Genomic DNA, 19,387 nt, shown 5'->3' with positions numbered 1-19,387 from the left:
TTCAATTTTTTTCCTAGTCTTTTCCTCTGGGGGACTTGCTTGATTCCACTGATAATAAAAGGAAAGTAGTAGAGCATTTCTGGAGAAGGCAATGGCACCCCACTCCAGTACTCTTGCCTGGAAAATCCCATGGATGGAGGAGCCTGGTGGGCTGCAGTCCATGGGGTCGCGAAGAGTCAGACACGACTGAGCGACTTCACTTTTACTTTTCACTTTCACTTTTCACTTTCATGCATTGGAGAAGGAAATGGCAACCCACTCCAGTGTTCTTGCCTGGAGAATCCCAGGGACGGGGGAGCCTGGTGGGCTGCCGTCTGTGGGGTCGCACAGAGTCAGACATGACTGAAGCAACTTAGCAACAGCAGCAGCAGCAGTAGAGCATTTCAGTAGGGTTGTACCATCTCCATTTGGGATAGGAGTAGTTTTTCAAGAAAGGGAATGGATTTTTCTTCTTTTAAAGGTCTTTTAAAGGTCACAAGAGATTTAGAATGCCCTTGAAAACATACAAATAAGTTATAAGCTTGCAAATTAATGTAATAATATTTATTTAATAATCTATCAAACAATGCTGAATGTTTTTAAAGGTATATACATTATATTCAGAAAAAACTTATAGAAAAAGACACACCAGATCCTGAGGAGAAAATTGGGATTGCAGCTGATGGCCAAATGGGATTTTGTCTAATTCATGCTATTATAAAATTTTATCTGGATCATGTATTTGCATATTATTTTTGTAATAAAAAATAATAATATTAAAAGAGGTAACTTGAATGGAGAGCAGCTAGGAAGCTCTTGTAATAGTCCAGAAAAGAGATGGTTAAGACCTGAAATAAAATGAAGACAGTGTTGCCTAGGGGTTGAGAACCAGAGCTCTGATTCTAGATTGCTTGGGCTCAAATGTCTGCCCTGACATTCACTAGCTGTGTACCAGCTGGATAGATTACCTAACCTGTTGTGTCATGGGCATTTCATCTATAAATGAATATGTAAAAAAAATAACGCCTACTCATAGAGTTGTCATGATAATTAAGTGGCTTAGTCTGTGTCAAGTGCTTAATACAATGGTTAGTAAGTCCTCTGTTAATACTGGCCACCATTTTAGAGGGGAATAGACAGGATTGTGTTGGGAGGAGTGGAAAGCGATGAATAACTGAAGATGCTACTACCTTGGATACCAAATTGATGCTGAATATTTTGTCTTGTGCATCATCATGCTTTTATGAGCATCACTTCCCACGGGTTGCCCTGAGGTCATAGTGGTATAGAATGTCGTAATGTCTCTCTATTAATTCTATGGCAGGTACTGGGAGTTGGTTTTCTAATTATGAATTACAGTCTGTAATGAGATGATTATATCACTTAGCCTCTTGTCTAGTTCTCTAATTAGTAAGTTGGTAACCATATCACTTATCTTTAGTGCTTGGATACATTTTTTCAATTAATAATGTGACAATACACATTTCAACAGACATACAACATGTCTTCTCCACTTTTCCCTGCTTATTCTAATGCATTTTCTGTCTCTGATAAATCTGCTCCCCTAGATAATGTTTTGGGAAAACAAGACAGGTCAAAGGAAAAACATTACCTCTCAAAGTCCAATTGTGTGAAAACACAAAGATAAATATCACTCAGGGGGCAATGGGGGCTGCTGCCACTCTGGCACACTGTCTATCTCTCTGAATTATTTTAAGGATTCAGTCAGGAAAAGTATGCTTTAAGAAAATATCAAAGACTGTACATATAAGTATTTAATCTGTTGGCTTTCAATTTGTCATTTTTTTCTATCCCGCATGAAAACACTGTAGAGAAAATTCTAGATGGCTACATTTGAAAAACCAGCTTTTGCTGAGTTCATATTTCTCTTCAGTTTTATCTACCTGTCTCACCTTTTAATTTACTAACTCCGAGTAATTGTTTAAGTCTTGACATTTTATTCTCTTCAATTTTTATAACTCTGCTAGGATAACTGCCAAATCTTTGGAAAAGGGTGAATATTTAGTTTAGATGTTATTCTCCCTTCTCTATCCAATGTATATCTACATGTTTTTTTTTCTCTAATTATGACCCTCAATGAAGCTTTGATGGCATTAAGGCCTTTTCACCTGTGCTTAGGAAGCTCTTTGAGCCTTTCCTGAAGATCTTAATGTGGCTTGTGGTTGCCTTGATTTAGGTCATAATCTAGTCCATTTTCTAGCCTGTATCATGCATGCCTGCTTAGTTACTCAGTCATGTCTGACACTTTGCAACCCCATGGACTGTAGCCCACCAGGCTTCTCTGTCCATGGGATTCTCCAGGAAAGAATAGCAGAATGGGTTGCCATTTCCTCCTCCAGGGGATCTTTCTGACCCAGGGAATGAACACACATCTGCACTGTAGGTGGATTCTTTACCGGCTAAGCCATCAGGAAAGCCTAGCCTCATAGGTAGATCTAAAATAACGGAATTCCATGGAATTTGTGCAGGCCCATATTCCAGGTCATAATGCCTTTATGCTGCTGCTGCTGCTGCTGCTAAGTCACTTCAGTCATGTCCGACTCTGTGCGACCCCATAGACGGCAGCCCACCAGGCTCCCCCGTCCCTAGGATTCTCCAGGCAAGAACACTGGAGTGGGTTGCCATTTCCTTCTCCAATGCATGAAAGTGAAAAGTGAAAGTGAAGTTGCTCAGTTGTGTCCGACTCTTCGCGACCCCAGGGACTGCAGCCCACGAGGCTCCTCCATCCATGGGATTTTCCAGGCAAGAGTGCTGGAGTGGGTTGCCATTGCCTTCTCCAATGCATGAAAGTGAAAAGTGAAAGTGCAGTCACTCAGTTGTGTCCGACTCTTCTCGACCCCATGGACTGCAGCCCACCAGGCTCTGCCATCCTTGGGATTCTCCAGGCAAGAGTACTGGAGTGGGGTGCCATTGCCTTCATACTCCCTACCATAAGAAAAAAAGTTCTTCTGTTGTTGATTATTTTCTTCGTATTATTTATAAATCCGGAGTATTACTTTATATATTTCTGGGTTTTCACTTCTACTGGATTTTTCTCACTTATATATCAGAAGATGTATTCTCAAATGAGAAGGTATTGATATTTTGTGAAATTCTAAAGTGTGCTTTTAAAAAAATAACACTTTACTGAGGTATAATTGGCATAAAATAAACTGTACACATTTCAAATGCCCAACTGGAAAACAAATTTTGAGTAACAAATTCAATTCATTTTCCATAGGAACTCCAATTTAGGTACCAGCCTATCTTTCTTCTTGTCTTCTAAGCATCTGAATTACTCATCTTCCAGTAAAGTCCGTTCTTAGTCCCTGTCAATCAGGTTTTTTTCTCATTCCTCAGGTGAAATTGCTGTGGCAAGACTCCACTGCCAACTCCAGGGGACATTTCCCAGTCTTTTCAACTTGGAGTCTTTGGGACTCTTTCCATCGTTGGCCATCCTCTACCATCTTGAGAGTGTCACTTTGCTTGGCATCCACAAGAACACACTCTTCCGGTCCTTCTCCCACCACAAATATGGTCCCTCCTCATCTTCCTTTCCCTCCCTGTCCCTGAAGTGCTGGCAGTGCCAAGGCTCTACCCTTTGCTATGCATCATCTCGACACCTGCACTCTCCCTGAGTGAGCACGTGCACTCAATTTGTTATCCTGAACAGATGCTGACAAGTTACAGATGAACAATTACAGCTTAAACTCCTTTTCTGACATCATATCCATACACATAAACTTCTTATTGGACATTTCTACTTGCATATACCTTAGGCATACAAATTTAGGATTTTTAAAACTTACTTCATTATCATTTTTCAAAACCCTTCTCTTCCTTCTCTATTCCTTGGCCGAAGACATAGGCCTTTTCTTTGGGCAGATTACACTGTTGGCGGGAAAACAGTGTAGAAGTGTGTGAAGTGATCACAAACAAGCTTGTGTTGCTCATGCCAGTTCGGTATGATGAAGCAGCAAAGGACTCAGAAGTAGTAGTAGTGTTAGTCGCTCAGTCTTATCTGACTCTTTGCGACCACTTAGACTGTAGCCAGCCAGGCTCCTCTTTCCAAGGGATTCTCCAGGCAAGAATACAGGAGTGGGTTGCCATTCCCTTCTCCTGGGGATCTTCCTGACCCAGGGATTGAACCTGGGTCTCCGGCACTGCAGGCAGTTTCTTTACCATCTGAGTCATCACGGAAGCCCAAAGACTCAGTGGTACTACACAACTGTTTGGGGAAGAGAACCCTCGAGACAGGGAAGAACAAAAGGATGCAGAGTATTCCGAAATGCAAGAATGTCAAAATGAGGCAAGAGATGTCAAAAAAGCCTTCACAGAGCCCACACATCTTCATTCCTTCATTTATTCAACAGCTGCCTGTTGAGAATTTTCCATGTGTTGTGAACTCTTAGGTTCTGGAGAAGCATTAGTGGAGAAGAGGCAAGACTCTTGGTCTCATGGAGCTTATGTTCTAACTGGAAGAATCAGACACTAAACATGTAAAACATTAATAAAAATATAAGGCTTCCCAGGTGGTGCAGTGATGAAGAATCCACCTGCAGTGCAGGAGATGCAGGTTCTATGCCTGGGTCGGGAAGATCCCCTAGAATAGGAAATGGCAACCCACTCCACTATGCTTGCCTAGAAAATTTCATGGACAGAGAACCTTGGTGGGCCACAGTCCACTAGGTCTTAAGGAGTCAGACATGACTGAGCACGCACACACAGTCATAAAGATAAAGCTTTAGAGAGAAGCACTCCTGGGCAATTAATAGGGTAATAAACTAGAAAATGCTAGAATGGTGGGGAGGAGCCCATTAGAATTTAGGATGAGGGAAACCTTTCCGTAATGTTTGAGCTGTTTGTTGAATGAGTAAATGAATCTTTCTCTCTTCTTTACCTCTAAAGAGCAAAAGGTTTCAAAACTAAATTGAATGCTTAAAAGGAACCCACAGAGTGAATTTCGGGCACTATGAGTTTTTTTAAAGTCTTCACAGCAAATCCAGAACAAATGTTTCTCTGTTTCACTTTCTTTTCTTCAGAATTTGAGATAAGATGCGGACTTACTGGGCTTGTCTCTCTCACTCAAATACTGTGTTTGTGCTTCGATGCTGAGGAAACTGAAGCGTTCTCAGTAAAGAGACCTCTGTCTGGAGTGTCTGTGGTGTGAAATCAGCAGTGTGTGGATGTTGGCCTCCTATTTATCTTTGATGGTATCCCCAGATTCTACAGTTTCGGCAACATATAAGGAAAAAAATAGAGGTCTTTGATTTATAAGTGGCATCCTGCATGTTTATTCAGGGAATTGAATTCAAGAAGCTCATTTCTGGGAAAACAGCAATAATTAAGACAAATTCACATAAAGGTCTTACCTTCTAGCAGAAGGAAGCAGACGATAAACAAGTAAATAAATAAAAATAAAATGCCAGAGTGATAAATACTATTAATAAAATAATGGGAGGAGGATAAGGGGAGAGAAAGTCATGGAGAAAGCAATCTTAGAAGGTATCTCCTGGGACAGGGGTCCCTAACCATTTTGGCACCAGGAACCGGTTTCAGGGAAGACGATTTTTGCACGAACAGAGGTGGGGACGGTTTGGGGATGACTCAAGCGCATTACGTCTTTTGTGAGCTTTATTTCTATTAGGATTGCCTCAGCTCCACCGCAGATCATCAGACACTAGATTCTGCAGGTTAGGGACTCCTGTCCTGGGAGGTGTTGTTTGCATGGAGACCCAAGAGGTGAGAAGGTACCAGCCACAGGTGGGAGAAGTAGGCCTGCAAACCAGTCAGCTAAGAGTCTGGTTTATTCAGCAGAGGGATTATTTCTCATTTCAGTACTTTGCTGTTTATACCACATGACTTTCGCAAACATGACATTTAGACCAGAAAGGGAAGTCCATTTGACCTATAGATCTCTTATCTTAAGGATTTGTTTTTTCTAAAGTTGTCTTATGATCTTGAATGAACTGATGTCCTCAAAAAGTACATACTCAATTCCATTGTTGGAGACAAGATTCATAAAGACTTGATGTTCCACATATTTAGTTTTGCTATGGAAGCAGCAGAAGGATAAGAAAAGGTAATACAAAAGTGGTCCTTTATGGTCTCACTGACTTTAAATTCAGTAAAATAAAATGTAAAAACATGAATGTGTACTTGGTAGAGGGAGGAAGGAGAGCATCTCTCCTTGAAGGTTGCTTTTCCTAAGCTCATGTCTCTGCTCCACCACTGGAAAGCCCACAGCTCCCCTTGGCAGTTATAACTTTTCCCATGAAATATGGAAAAAGAACTAAGCCTTGCTACCACTGAAGAGAAGCCAGAAGCCATTAGTCTTTGGTTTTCGTTGCTTTTGGTTTCTGTTTGAAGATGCTTGCTCTTGGAGAACGCATGATGCTGACCTGGGGAATTTTTGCTTGAGGTTTTCAGGTGGCCCAGATGAACTGGCTGATGAGACAGAAGTCTTTTCTTTAAAAGGCATTTTAGGGAGAAGACAGGATTTGGAGTGTGAGCTTGGGAATTGAGTCCTGTCACTGTTATACTTGCTGTTTGGCTTTCAGTGAATCACGGAACTCATCTTCTGGGACAGTGAGGACCGGGCGATGAGTCTGTGTTTGGTAATTGCAAGACACTTTGAAAATATTGCTTATTGGTTATTACTGTTCTCATTATCATTGTTTTTATTCTCCTGGTAGACTTCTCCTCCCAGTGACTCATTTTACTCAACAAACTTAACAATCTGAGGTTTTCTGTACCATCCTGTTTGAAGGAGTGTGTCCTAATTAATTCAACACACAAATATTTAAATTTGAAAAAAAAGAAAATTAAATATTAGAAAGTGTTAACAAAACAGGTGAGGCATTAATCTAAGATGGGTTGGGGAAAAAGGCAGAAAAAAAAGCATAACTCAAGAGTTAAAATAATGTAAAAGAGGGTGTGAAGGGTGAATTCTGCCAGGAAGAACCGTGGATATGTGGTGGCTTAGAGAGCACTCAGTTACTGTTACACAGAGGTTAACAGACAGAGCAAATGCCTGGCCCGGAAGTGGCCTGACCGCCTGTGCAGGGGCAGGCGTGGGACCAAGTGGGCGGAACGTCCAAAGCGGCACGTACATCTGTGTCTCGTAAATGTGGCAGCATCAGCCTGTGCTTTCCCAGTACAGCTGTCAACATCACAGGGCCAAGAGCAGGAAGGAAGGGCAAGTCCCCACAGGCCCAGTGATGGGGCAGAGGAGTGAGTGATAATAACAGCTCCTGGCAGCCAGGCAGCAGCTAATCAGGACCAGAAAATCTGGTGTCAGTAGCAGGGTCCCTGAAAGCTTTCCCACCATCACTCCATCACTCCCAGATCCACAGCCACACTCACACACATGCATGCGCACACACACACACAGACAAACACACACACACACACACACTGCCCCCTCTCCCTTTTATTAAAAGTGACAGCTATTTATCAAGCATAGCCACAAGAGTCAGAAGGCCTGTTTTGAGTCCTGGTTCTGCCATCTATGGGCTGTGTGACCTCGGGCACATTTCTCAAAGCCTCTATAACATGGGTCTGCAGACTGCAGGGTTCCCCAGGACAGGGGTGCTGAGAGGAGTCAGTGAGATCATGTACAGGCAGTGCTGCAGAGCTTGGCACATCATAAATACTCAGTAATTAGGATGCATGAAAATGGAACCAGTGCTGGAGCCAAAACTGGGCCCACACTTGAGAATCAAGATAGTTCCCACAATAAAGATGTCCTTGAACTTGGAACAGCAGCAGGACTTTGTTCATGCTGCGTCTCAGGGGATGGGGTGAGTTACCTGTATGTCTGGCCTGCCTGCCTCAGGGTGGGTCTGTAGATGGGCACAGGGTTTGTACTCCAGGTGAAGGGCAGGAAGAGGGATATAGGCTCTGGAAACCTGGAGATACTAGTACACTGCGAGGCAGAGGTGTGAGTCTTCTAGAATGGAGGAAGGCTGTAGCAGGGACAAAAGCACATAGGCAGGCCAGGAAGCCAGAAAACAAGGGCTGAGAGGTCAGGGGACCGCATCAGGTGGTATCAGTGAGCCCATCCGGGCGTACAATTCCAGAGAGGTGGAGGTTGGCTGAAAAGGCAAGCAAGCTTGAATGAGAACGCTTCAGGATCTGAAAGACTTGAGTTAACTGTTGGTTTAAGAATAGATGATGAATGAAAGTGAGGGAGAAACTAAATGAGCAAGAGAGAGCCTGATGGACGGAACAAATCTATGTAGGAGAACGAGAGGGATCATCTAGTTCGGTGGATTTACTTTTGGAATGAAGGAAGCGTTCCTCTCCCGAAAAGGAGGGTGAAGGTGTAGAGGAACAGTGAGGTAGAGAAGAGAGAAGTTGATGGAGCCTGTATCTGGTGGCCTCAATCTCAGGAGAAGGAGACAAAGGCCTCTGGTGGGGAGGGTGGGGGCCGTGAGGCAAAGGCTTAAGGAAAAGTATCAGATAGTGCCTGGGGAATTTGCTAGGAAGCCAGCTGAAGACGAATCCCTCCCCTCTAGTGACTTCAGCATGTCTGGAATGCACCTAGCCAGGCTGCCTCATAAGGAAACTGAACGTTGTCTGTACCCACGGCCTCAAATAGCAAAACCAAGCCCATCCTCCCCTGCTCCAGCTGATACAAAGCGCCCCCACCTACTGTCCCCACTTCCTACCACAAACTCTCCCCTCCACACCCACTGCCCTCTGCAGACCCTGCTCTCAGAGGCCGCCCAGGCAGCCTGGAGGCCATGGCCCCTTCTCTCAGTTCTCCTTCTTATTGCCGTCCCTAGAGAATAAATATCTTCTTTTCTTCTCCCTTACCCTTCCCTTACTCTCGCTCCCTTTCTCTGATGTCTTCAATGTTTTTGTTTAGACCAGTGTTTCTCAAAAGTGCATACAAATCGCCTAGGGAATTTTGGTAAAATGCAGAGCTTAATTCTGGAAGTCCTGAGAATCTACGTTTGTAACAAGCTTCCATGTGATGCTGGTGTAGCAGGCTTTTGTGCCAGTTCCATGACACTTTTCTAATTTTTCCCTCATCACAGTTAACACTGCTGCTGTTTCTCCCACCGTATTTTGAGCTGTTGAGGGTGGCATTGGTATCTTTGTACATCTCTTTATTCTCCCAAGTGCCTGGTGCATTGTCTTGTTGCTGGTGCCCAGTAAGTACCTGGGATTCATGACATATGCTGGAAATATCTACTTTGTGTTAGGGCTTTTTTTCTCCCACATTTTTTGTTTATACTGTCTCATTTCACTTCACCTGAAACGTGTCACCTCAGCCCTGGGCCCAATGTGTCACTGGAAGGAATCTCCATACTAAAATGTTAACTTGAACTATCACTTATCTCAAGAATATTTGAAAGAGAAATATCCCATTAGAGGTCAATGTCTAACATACCATATACAAATCATCTATGCAGTGTTTCTCATGTTCCTCTAGGTAATTAATTTCATAGTGTCTTGCTGAGTAACAACTCTCCTGACAATATTTGAAGCATGGGAAAAGCATTCCTACCATACAATGTTATTTAGAATTTTCAGAAACTGAAAACCCCTTACTATCAGAATGGTATGTGTTAAGTGTCGCTCAGTCATGTCTGACTCTTTGCAACCCATGGACTGTAGCCCTACAGGCTACTCTGTCCATGGAATTCTCCAGGAAAGAACACTGGAGTGGGTTGCCATGCCCTCCTCCAGGGGATCTTCCCAAGCCAGGGGTCAAATCCAGGTCTCCTGCTTTGCAGGTGGATTCTTTACTGTCTGAGCCACCAGGGAAACCCATGAATAATTGAGTGGGTAGCTATCCCTTCTCCAGGAGATCTTCCTGACTCAGGAGTCAAACCCAGGTCTCCTCCATGCAGGTGGATTCTTACCAGCTGAGCTACCCAGGAAGCCCTCAGAATGGTATGCTGCTGAGTCGCTTCAGTCGTGTCCGACTCTGTGCGACCCCAGAGACAGCAGCCCACCAGGCTCCCCGGTCCCTGGGATTCTCCAGGCAAGAACACTGGAGTGGGTTGCCATTTCCTCCTCCAATGCATGAAAGTGAAAAGTGAAAGTGAAGTCGCTCCGTCGTGTTCGACCCTCAGCGACCCCATGGACTGCAGCCTCCAGGCTCCTCCGTCCATGGGATTTTCCAGGCAGGAGTACTGGAGTGGGGTGCCATGGCCTTCTCTGCAGAATGGTGTAGGTACTTACAGTTCTTCTTTTGCCTTTGCTTCTGAATAACTTCCCACTCATCTCATAACCTGGAGGGGAATTTGGTGATTTAGGCTTCACAACTTCCCACCTTCGCGCCCTCCTGGAACTTCACTGAGCATGCTGATTTTAGTTCTCCCCATGGTCCACATAGCATCATGTAATGCGCTCAGTCTTGGAAAAGGGCAACAGCAGCAACAAAATCTCTTCTAATTCTTCCCAGTGAAATTCCCACCTGTGTTCCACCTGTGCTTCTCCTGAGGGTTTGTGCTGCTTTCTGCTCCAGTTGCTGCTTTTGAGAATTGATAGACCTTGTGATGAAAGCATGAGCTTCCCAGGTGGTGGAGTGGTAAAAAACCCACCTGCCAATGCAGGAGACATAAGAGACATGGGTTCAGTTCCTGGGTTGGGAAGATCCCCTGCTGGAGGGCATGACAACCCACTCCAGTATTTTTGCCTAGAGAATCCCACAGACAGAAGAGCCTCGAAGGCTACAGTCCATGGGGCTAGGGCTTGACAGAGTTGGACATGACTGAAGCAACTTAACATGCACGCACATAATCGATGCATAGTCAGCTCTCCACCTATGACTCCCCTTCAGCCAATTCTGATGCTGCTGGAAAGGGAGGGAGCAGTCAGTTCATTTTATAGAGGAGGTCACTTACTTTAGTTTTCTTTATCATCTGAAATATGGCTTGCTGGAAGGATATTTTTGACCCTCTGTGAGCCTCTTCATCCTAAGTGTCTCTCTGCCCTCTCAGTCCTCCAGCTTATGATCCTCTCTGTGGTACATGCTTCCATGACTGTATTCTCAGGAACTGGATTCTCAGAAGGGATTCCAAGACCTTTAACACTTAAGCAGTAAAGACATATTTGAAAAGAGGGGTCTTCTCAGGCTTTGAACCCACTCTGTGTAGCCAGTCATTCCTACGTGTATGTGCTAAGTTGCTTCAGTCATGTCCCACTCTTGGTGACCCTATGGACTGTCGCCTACTAGGCTCCTCTCTCCTTGGGATTTTCCAGGCAAGAATACCGGAGTGGGTTGCCATGACCTCCTCCTGGGGATCTTCCCAACCCAGGGATCAAACCCGCCTCTTTATGTCTCCTGCATTGGCAAGTGGATTCTTTTACCACTAGTGCCTGGGAAGCCCAGTCATTCCCTACACCTGTGCCTAAATTGCACTCTGACCAGAGGAGACCATCTCATTGAATGAATCATAACTTTGGGATCTACTAGTCACAGTAGCACCCACTCCAGTACTCTTGCCTGGAAAATCCCATGGATGGAGGAGCCTGGTAGGATGCAGTCCATGGAGTCACTAAGAGTCGGACACGACTGGGCGACTTCACTTTCACTTTTCACTTTCATGCATTGGAGGAGGAAATGGCAACCCACTCCAGTGTTCTTGCCTGGAGAATCCCAGGGACGGTGGGGCCTGGTGGGCTTCCGTCTATGGGGTCGCACAGAGTCGGACACGACTGAAGTGATTTAGCAGCAGCAGCAGTCACAGTAGCATCAGGTAGGCACAATAAAATTTCTGACTGTGGCTCTTTCTCAGACTACTTAGAGCTTCCTACCTTGAACCACTGATGTTTAGAGCTGAATGTGATATAGTATGTAGGGCAATTTGCCAATAGAATATCATAGGTTGAGACAGAGAAGAACTCTATTCTTCAAAGAATCCTTGCCAAGCATCTCAACCTTCCAATGTCCACCTTAGTTTTTATTCCATTTACTTTAATAACCATTTGCCCTTAACACAAAACACATGCGTCTTTGTCCATCAGTCTCACGCTTTATGTGATGGGGGAGGCTGCCACTCAGCCATTTAAAAGGACCTGTCTTTAAAAAGGACATGTTCAGGGTGTGGCCAAAGGCTCGTCTGAAACCCTAGAAATTGTAGGTGGAAAGTATTTCACGGGTTGTTTGAGCAAGGCTGCCTGGGGGAATTATAAGAGTCCAGAGCAATAACTATCATGTAGGCTATTTCAGAAATTAACTGAATGGGAAAATAGATGCCATCTGACTTGCTTAAGTGTAAGGACAGGGAGCATATGGGCCCAAATTTGGCTTCAATTTCGCTTTGAAGTTAATGGGCGTGGCAAGTGCTTATCTCATTGTGACACTTGGACCAGCATATTTTGCACATTCAGGATTTTGTTAATGAGACACAGTGATTATTTATGTTTTGTACTCTTCCCCACAGACTGTAAAAATACCCTTTGCTCAACTCTGTCTAATCATTGCATGTGTCAACAGTCAAAGGTAAAGTTTAGACAATGACAGAAGATAAGTTTATGGAGCAATAACCCTGTTAGTTGGTATAAAAGAGCTGTTCCTGGAAAAAAGATTTAAGTAATCATGAACTTCAGTCTGACTGAGAGGGCCTCAGTAGCTTGGTGATCCTAACATAACCATCTTTGGTCAGGTTGGTAGTCAATGTAGAAGTGAGGGGTAAGTGGGAAGGTGCAGTTGATGGTTGTTTACCATATAGAACATGAGTCTCATGTTATTTCTTTCAAGGTCAAGTTTAAATTTCTAAGTCTGGTGTCTCTGTCCACCATAACACTCACTGGTCACTTTCTAAATCAAGGTCTATTTATTAAACACCAAATGCCTACTAAATTCTAGATGCTGGGTTGGACCTTGGAGAGTCAAAAATAAGTGTGACCAAGCTTTAGGAGTTCTCTATGGAATACTGAATCCCTTCACCACAGTTCACCTGGAATGTGATTCACAAACTTACTCATGGACTCATCACTGTCGCTTTTAAAATAGTGTTGCCTGGATCTCTCCCCAGATACGTCAAACGAGAATCTCTGGGACTGGGCTCCCAAAGCTGTGTATCTCACAGGTTCTCAAGACAATTCTTTTTTTTCCCCCCAAGACAATTCTTATGCTGCCATCTCTGCAAGAGTCTACAGATCTGAGTTTGGGGACTATCACGTATTTTGCTTATTTGTTACATAACAATGTTATTATGTACATTTTATTGATTGTCTTCTATATCAAGCTCATACAACCCGATTTAAAATTACTTAAAGAACTATGACTTCTAATCTTCTCAAAGTCAATCATAGTATTGTGTTCAGACCTTTAATAAATCAGCATTTTTTAGCCCTGAGTGCATTCTAGAATTTTTTGGAGCTTTTTTTCTTTTTTAATGCTGAAGCCAGTCACTACATACCCATTATGTTGGAAACTCTAGACACTGAGTCCTGGGTACTGACATTAAAACATTTCTCCAATTGATCCTAATATGAATCCAGATTAGCAGCCCCACTGGAATAAATCTTTGCCATTGATGATAATGAGCATGATGAACCCTTATCTTCCTGGAACCAGCATGCACTTTTGATAATTCCCTCCATTTGTATGATTATCCTGAGTGTTCAGAGTGCTTTCATCTTTCCACATGAATCTTGTAAACCCCTGGAAGAGGCCTGAGAGATGTTCTATGCCAGATGTCAGCAAATGCTTCCTATAAAGGACTAGAGAGTAAACACTTTAGGCTTTGTGAACTGTGTGTCACAACTATTCTGCCATAACATGAAAGCAGCCATAGACAGTATATGCATGAGCAGGCGTGGGTGTTCCAGTAAGCGTCATTTCCAAAACAGGTTGGAGCTGGATTTGTCCCTCAGGCTGTTATTTGCTAATCCCTGATCTACACCAACACTCTTATTTTACAGACGAGGAAATTGAGGTCCAATCGCTGATGTGATTTGACTCAGATCTTACAGTTAGAAAAAGGCAAACATAAGCCTGAAGTTCAGGTGTTGTTGTTGTTTCGTTACTAAGTTGTGTCTGACACTTCTGTGACCCCATGGACTATCAAGCCTCCTAGGTTCCTCTGTTCATGGGATTTTTCCAGACAAGAATATTGGAGTGGGTAGCCGTTTCCTTCTCTGGGGGATCTTCCCGACCCAGGGGTCAAACCCGAGGTTCCTGCCACATCTTTTGCATTGGCAGGTGGATTCTTTACCACTGAGCTTTGGGGCCTGGGAAGCCCCAAAGTTCAGATAGTGAGGCTTAAAAAAAAGGCAAACAAACCCAAACGATGATCTACAATCAGTGAATAGTGTTTTTAAAAGGTTTTCTCATCTTTGCCTTCTATGTTCGTATGGATTTGCTGTGTAATGGTGGCTGCATGTGTGTTTATTCCTCTACTCTGGCTGCAAGCTTCTGGAAACTAGAGCCTGAGCTTGTTCTGTGCTGTGTCCCCAGAGTCCTGGGGAATTGAGTCTATCAGAGCCATGCACTTGGAGCTCAGTTTCATGTGTTTATTTTCAAGACATCCTGATCCTGGCTGGCTCATCAACTTCCTTGACTAACTTTTGTTAATATCTAGCTTACCAGGCTTGTGCTCTTTGTAACTTCAAATAACATTTGCATAATGACAGAAAAAGTCTTGAGGTTGTCACAGTGGATAAAGCAAAGGTCAAGAATATAATTACTTTGAAAAAGTCCACCTTCATGTTTTGCCAAAAAATGGTAAGAAGTCAATGTGAACACTATTCTCCCTGATATTGTTTGCTGTTCACTTTTTCCCCCTGTCCAGGCATGTGGGGCAGTATGTTTCTCTCATATGTTACATCCAGAACTGCCTTCCCACCCCCAGTGCCCCAAACCACTGTGCAGACTCCCCAGCTTAACCTTGAGAGGCACTGTTTACAGTTGGATGAACCTGGGACTCTCCCTTCTTGATTTAAGCTTAGCAAATGGACAAGAAGAACCAGCAGAACCTGTACAGCAATTTCAGTCTATAAACAAGCAATCCAAAGGGAATGAACGTAGATATTACTTTATGACCGCAATTACTGTCTTCTCTCCCAAGGTTGTCAACACACCAGGCTGAGCAGTGGCTTGAGAAAGTTGCTCACTTCCCAGGCAGGTTTGCTGGTTGGCGTGCAAGTAACACCATCCAGGGTGTTTGCTTAACTCAGGTGCAGTGGGCTATTATTTTATGTCCTTTACTTTATCAAAGCATATGTTTTTCATACACATATACATGTTCCTTCACACACACACACAGAGTTGCTAATGTTGCAGTACAGAAAAAGAGCAAGACAGAATGTATGGTCTTACAAACGCAAAAAACTTTTAAAAGATAATTCATACTGGGGAAGAGTGGGTCAAATGTTTGGGAAATAAATGAAGGCGATTTAGCCATCAATACAAGGTGTGGCTCTAATGTCATATAATTTGCAAAGCCTCTGTACAGAACCATGTTATTTGACTTTTAAATTCTGTACCCTGATAAATAGTTTGAGAGATATAAAAAAAAAATAGATGACATGGTTCCTGACATCTACTAGTTGACAATCATTTGAGGAGAAAGGGCAGTGCATATATATGTCATTGAATGAATGAATGATTGATGTACACATATAAAAAAATGATGAAGACTCCCAATGAATGAAATAGGTGATACCTTTTACATGAATTCAGAGGGGAGGATTTTCTGTGTGGAATGGAATGGCTAGGAGATGGTATTTACATTAGGTCTTGAAGGATGGATTTGGATAGTAGAAGGGAGGTGAAGACCATGCCAAGCTGGACGGTGAATCAATAGCCGCATAAGTGAAGTGTGCCATCTGTTTGGGGTAGTGCATTTCATGATGGTTCCTTGGTTGCAGGGTAAGGTGGAAGTGGCTGTGGGAAATGAATAATGCCGTGGTAAAGTCTGTGGGCTTGGATTCAAATCCTCGCTCTGCCATGCTTCATCTATAACTTGAGAATAGTGGTTTAATCTCCCTAAACCTCAGATTTTTCTTCTATAAAACTGGCTGATAAAAATGTCCATCTCTGAGTTATTTTGCAGATTAAATGAAATTATCTATGTTAAACTGTGCACTGCTTGGCACACAATAAGCACTCCATCAATAATAACTATTAAATTATGGCAGAGCCTGGAGGTCAAGGCGAATTGTAATTTCCCAGACGAGTTGGTACTCATTCCTTTTTAGACATCTGCTGTGACCTAAAAATCTCTTCTCAGACTGCCACTTCTTCTCATTCTTGTCTGTGATCCAAGCAAGGTCATTCCCATCGTGGAGAGCTGCTCCAGGAGCTCTTGGTAGGACTCTGAGAGTAAACACCATGAGTCAGGACTTTGAAGCACTAATCTGACTGCTATGACTGACATGTCCTCTGGGCCTTTGATTATCTAAATTCAACATCTATAAAATGGCCTTTGATGCGGATATAGGGAGTGAGTCAACATCACCCCACCACCATCTTCCACTCCCTGAAAGGTATAAAATTCTAAGTAAGAATAATATTTCTCTTTGTGTACTTTATTGCATGTGTGCTAAGCCTCAACAAGGAATTAAGAAAGAAAAAAATAGTAAGCTAGGGTGGGAGTATTCAAAAGAACCCATACGATGTCCCCTTAAAGAAGAGGTTTATAAAAGAGGAAACTGAAGCCCAAATCATGGCAACCCACTCAAGTATTCTTGCCAGAACAATCCCATGGAAAGAGGAAACTGGTAAGTTACTGTCCATGAGGTCACAGAGTCAGACTCAAAGAAAGCAACCGAGCACACACGCTCAAAGCCCAAATGGTAGATCTAGCATGCTCAGGGTCACGCCAGGCGGGAGATCTCCTGACGCAAGTGGGAGGGCTCCTTGTTTATCCTACTAATCCTACTTGCTGATTTATAGAGTATTGGCTGCTTTATTTTCCCAATAATTAGGACCTTCAGTTAGGATTGAGAGTAAGTCTCACTATGGGGTCCAGAAAGACTTATGCCAAGGAAAGATTATACCTGGAACATTTGTTATGCAAAATGCTGCCTTCCTAAGTAGAGAGATCCCACAGACAGTGTTCCCTCCATGGAACTGCCAGTGTGTCTCAATTGCCAGAGCATCTCCACCAGCCTACAGACATGGGCTGCTCCCTTGATGAGCTTGTTGTGGCTGTTTGATGGCCATGAAATACCATTTAGGAGATGGTCTTTAATGTCTTTTTGTTGTTGATCCTTAGCCTTCATGGAGCCTGAGCCTCTGAGGAGTTTGCTTTCAGGCCATGTGTCCAGAAAGGGTTTCTCAGTCTGAGTCTGTCCCTTGCTGGTTGCTAGGGCCAGGGTGTGCTGGTTACCGCTATGTTTCCCAGCAGTGCCAGCAGGATCTTTTTCTTCCTCTCTGTGCCTCCAAAGCAGTTCTTCTGGGGTGGCTTTGTGTGTGCTCCTGCCTGGGGATGAATGGTGAATGGCCTGGGCATGTATGCATCCTGCCCTTGCCCTTGTGTGTGAGTCTTTGGGATCTGACTTCCAGGGCAGTTGCAGTTTGGCTACACCCCAGGGCATCCTCTTCAGAGTTGGCTATTTGTCCTGTGCTGTTTGGGGAGCCTAGAAAAGTCCCTTGGGAAGCTTATCAGATGGTCTGATGAGAATAGTTTCTCAGAGTCAAATTGTCATTTTCAGTATCATCTTTGCAATTGGGTTTCTCTTCTAAGAAAGACATAAAAGATAAACAGACTCTTTTCCAAAGAAGTATGGACTTTGATCATGGTCGTTGCCAGGAGCTTCACTGTGTAAATACCTCTCCTCCCACAGTCATGTGGCAGCCTCTCTGTTTGCTTTGAACCTGGGTGAGACCAGGTGGCTTTATTGATATAATCTTCCCCATCCCCTCTCCTTTACTTTTCACCCTCTGCTCTCCCTTGACCTTTCTGATTCCCAGAGGGTGCTAGGGCAGTACCCTCCAGAATGGGTTGAGCCAGATAAGTTTCTGAAGGTATCTGGACATCTAAAGACTCCTGGAAGTCACAGTGACCACATCGTGGTCAACTGTTTCCAAGAGAGACAACTCAGGCCTGAGGTCCAGGAAAACTTGACACAATAATGACCATTAGCAAGTACTGAGCAGCTGCTCTTTATCAGCCCAGAGGTCAGAAGTATATAGGAGTTGTATTAATATTATTTGATGTTCACAACATTCCAAGAAAATTATTTCTTCTATTATTCCCATTTTATAGATGATAACACTGAAGCTCTAAATGCTTAAATGAGTTGACTGAAAGCACATCCATTGTGGTTAGTGTTGGTTAATCCATAGTTAGCGATGGGGTCAAAATTTGGTCTCCAGGGCTGTCAGACCCCAGAGGCCATAACCTTAACCACTGTGTTATACTGATTTAGTTCTGGTGCGTGGTGGCTATTGCCAGTTTTAAGAATAAACTATATCTAGATATAAATAAAGCACAAATATTCCTTTCAAACTCCAAAGGACAAGAGGTCATCCTCGTGACTTTAATAGGAGGCATAAGACAGGTTGTGGAGTGTTTTGGGTAATTCTACGTATCTTGACACCTGTTCAGCTATTTTGGGATTCAGTGGTGGGGTGAGGGGAACATGGGGAGGGTGAGGTCATTATTGCAAAAGCCGTTTCCTGAGAGCGCGACTTCAGGAAGTGCTGGAGCGTTAAAAATACCACTTGTGTGGGAGCGTGGTAGAAGCATGACTCATATTCGGCAATTGTGTCCATAGGTCACAAAGGATTTGGGGAACACAGGGGATATTCATACAAGATTGTGCTTGTAGGCGGTTCATTATGAAATTTTTAGTAGGTTGAGCAGCATGGTCAATTTTCAAGAAGAGTGACATTTAAGATTCTCCATGAAAATAGTGTGACTTGACTCATCCATTTATACATTGATTCACAAACCTCTATCGTCCACCTACTCCATGCAAGGCCTTGTGCTGGATGCCTTGAGGGGACCATAAGAGAAGTCAGCATGAGCCCAGCTCTTGGGCAAAGAGCTTAGGAATTGGTAGCAGTGAAACAAGAAGCTTTCTTTAACTCTTTCTTTGCTCCTTGAAGCCATGATGAAAGGAAACCAGTCCTTAAAGGAAAGAATTTTGCATTATTTTCCAACACAAACTTTAAAAACCAGGTCTGGTAGCTCCTAGGCCTTCTGAACAGGATGTTGTGATTGTGAAGAGGAGAGAATCAGGAGTTTGGCATGGTTTACACACCTTTGATCACTTTAGGGTGAGTCAGGGCAGAAAGGATAGAAGTGTTCATTGCTTATTTGAAGTGTGCCCAGAGAATTCTTCTTGCTTTGATAGTTTAAAATTATACTTTATATAAACTTTGAGACATACTAGAGTACAATAATATAGTGATGACCCGTGAAACTATATCCCAATGTAAGTACCAGAATGGTATCAGTAACTTGCAACTCCCTGTGTGTTCCTCCTCTAG

General features: G+C 43.4%; 1 long non-coding RNA gene across 1 annotated transcript in view; it reads left to right on the top strand.

Annotated features, from left to right (window-relative positions):
• LOC132345247 (uncharacterized) overlaps positions 1-19,387 on the top strand; it is a 178,518-nt gene that overhangs the window by 140,032 nt on the left and 19,099 nt on the right. The window lies entirely within an intron of this gene.

The sequence above is a fragment of the Bos taurus genome, chromosome 5, assembly GCF_002263795.3.
Source record: "Bos taurus isolate L1 Dominette 01449 registration number 42190680 breed Hereford chromosome 5, ARS-UCD2.0, whole genome shotgun sequence".
Classification (NCBI taxonomy): Eukaryota; Metazoa; Chordata; class Mammalia; order Artiodactyla; family Bovidae; genus Bos; species Bos taurus.
The sequence above is the reverse complement of the archived record's forward strand: the minus strand, read 5'-3'. Positions and strand labels throughout refer to the sequence as shown.